This window comes from Mus pahari, chromosome 8 (genome assembly GCF_900095145.1).
Source record: "Mus pahari chromosome 8, PAHARI_EIJ_v1.1, whole genome shotgun sequence".
In the NCBI taxonomy this organism is placed as follows: Eukaryota; Metazoa; Chordata; class Mammalia; order Rodentia; family Muridae; genus Mus; species Mus pahari.
This window is the reverse complement of record NC_034597.1, coordinates 94,878,000-94,880,582: the sequence shown is the minus strand read 5'-3', so window position 1 is coordinate 94,880,582 and position 2,583 is coordinate 94,878,000. Positions and strand designations below refer to the sequence as shown.

At 44.8% G+C, this 2,583-nt stretch overlaps 1 non-coding gene across 1 annotated transcript; it reads right to left on the bottom strand.

Annotated features, from left to right (window-relative positions):
* Positions 1-1,396: 1,396 nt before the first annotated feature.
* On the bottom strand, positions 1,397-1,523 carry LOC115064602. The gene has a single exon (XR_003844439.1). It is a non-coding gene; the product is annotated as a small nucleolar RNA SNORA17 (small nucleolar RNA).
* Positions 1,524-2,583: the final 1,060 nt, after the last annotated feature.

Here is a 2,583-nt window from a genome sequence, read left to right as displayed (position 1 = left end):
TGGGTTAGATAATGGAATGAGCTAACTCAAAGCTCTATATCTGGTCATGAGGGGTATCTAAGCTGGTAAACCTGCTGACCCTCCTATTCTCATGTCCTTGAGGGCAGAACACCAGCAATCCAGCTACCAGGGCCAGCTCTACCCTATTCTCTATGTGAGATGCAAAGCCAGCTCTCCCAAATGTTGCAGTCAGTGAGGAACATGGACAGCTCTCTCACACTCATGTCTCTGGCGTCAGCGTCCCTGCCTACCATAGATGTCAAGAGACTAGGGATTTAGGAGGGCACCTCCCCCTCATCCTCACCACCACCCAGCAGATGAAAAGGCAGGGACTGCTCTCCTACACGCATGCCCTCAGGCTGGCTCATTGGAAAACTCCATATCCAGGGACAGATGTGCTGCCCACATGAGTGTTGCAGCTGGTGGAGAGTAAGGCCATTCTCCTGATCTCTAGGCCAGCTCTCCTGCCTGCTTTAGGTGGTGGTGGGGGCGTCACCCCCTCCCGCCCATATACCATATAAGTGGCAAGGCAAGCTCTCCCACATTTATGCCCTTGGGTCTGCCTTGTTTGTGCTCCTAACACCAGGGTCAGCTTTACTGCGCTGCCCAGGCAAAGTGCAAAAGTACTGAAGCTGGTGAGGGGCAGGGGCTTATGCTCTTATGCTCTTATGACCCTAGAACTAGATCTCCCACCTGCCACAGGTGGAGAGGAATAAAGTTGGAGGAGGGTTTTCCTCCTTGTCCGTGCCAACATATGGGAGGCAAGTGGTACGGCTAGATCTACCATCCTTATAACCTGGGGCCCGCTCATCCACAACTCCCTCAATGTTCGTGGCCTCTCTCCTGAGCACTGAAGCTGGCGAGGAGTACAGAACTCTTTTGATGACAGAACTGTACTGAGTTCTGTACATGACAAGGGGCATCAGGCTATTCCTTGCTACCCTTGAGTCTCAAGTTCTGCTGGTCTGCATTATGCCTTCATTCTTCTGTTTCTCTTTCTCTCCCATTTATTCACCACTTACTTTCTCCTATTAATGGCGCCCCAAGTCTCTGAATGTCTGGGGTCATCTCAGGAGTGGTCTCGGGGGGTTTTACGCCCATGCATTATGGCACTAGGAAGCAATCATCTCAGGCATTATTTGCCTTCTCTGTGGTGCCCGTCTGCTGGTCGTCTCAGGGTAGCTACCTGTCCAGGCCCCATGGTGCCAATCTACTACTCACTCTTTGCCTGGCTTGCCTAAACAGCCCCATGTGAGAGTTATTTATCTCCGCTTACTTCTTTCTGGGGCCCTGCCCCAAGTATCTTCTAGCACCATCTTGCTTCCAGTCTTAGGAGCCATCCTCCGAACCTATTTGGCACCTACTAGTGTTCATCTCGGGTTTGCTTTAATCAGGGAATTTTAGGCTACTGATCTTTCAGACGTTCAAAGGTCAGAACACTGAGTGGAGAAATAGCCTGTCTCCACTCTGCCACCTGCCGACATGCATGTGACAGAGCAGCCACACTCCCTTTCAGGAGCAAGTTATGTATTATTTCTTATTCTGAACAATTTTATCATGATAATTCATCCACCATACTAACCTTGTGATAAATGCACCATAGAAAACTGACACACAGAAGTTTGGGAAACTTAACACAAAGTTGCACAAATAATTTATGGCAAGGGCAGAATTCAGACTGAGTCTGGGTGAGAAGCCTTCCTTGCTATTAAAATTCTTTCTGATTGTATATGGCCTTTTCCATTGTGGGGACTTCCGTCTGTAACTATAAATCTAGTCAAAAGCCCATGACTTTTGAGATTATAGGTTCTAGAAGGAATCTGCTGTTGTTTTTCAAAATGGCCATACTGTCAAACTATATTCTAAATATTTTGTATGTACCTACATATTTTAACTGCTTTCAACATCAGTAAAATGTTTTACAGTGGGCAGTAATGAATAAGAATAGCCCTAGCTGGTCAAAGTGCCTGGTGTCAGTGACTGTGGAGTGCTCAGCTGTGACTGGATTGTCCCTATGAACTTCAGCCACATCCAAGGTTCGGGGAACATCTCAGAAGACAGAAAGAAAATACTTCAAGAGCTCGAGATTACAGATTGGAACCATAAAATCCTGAAATCACAGCTATAGTTATGTAAACAAGACTAGGAGATCAACCCAGTCAAAATTCCCAACTGTATGGGAAAGGACCTCCCAAAGCTGTGCCCATACAAAAAGAAATATTGGAAATTAATTGAAAATGGCACTTTCTTCTGAAAGTGTGTGGTCTTTGGTAGTTTGCTATATCTCAGTTGATGGCCAGATATCCAGGCACACATGGAGAGCACTAATTAGACAGCAGTTCTAAATAAAAATAAATAAATTAATAATAATAATAATAATAATAATAATAATAATAATAATAATAAATAGAGGACATGAGGTTGGGTGGACATCAATAGAGTAGGTTATAGGGAGGTGGTGATGGGAGACTATGGTAAAAGCATGTTTTGTAGATGTATGATAATGGCAATGAATAGATAGTACTTTTAAAACCTTAATTTACTTCAGAAGATTTTTGTAACATTTTGAAGAATACACACCTA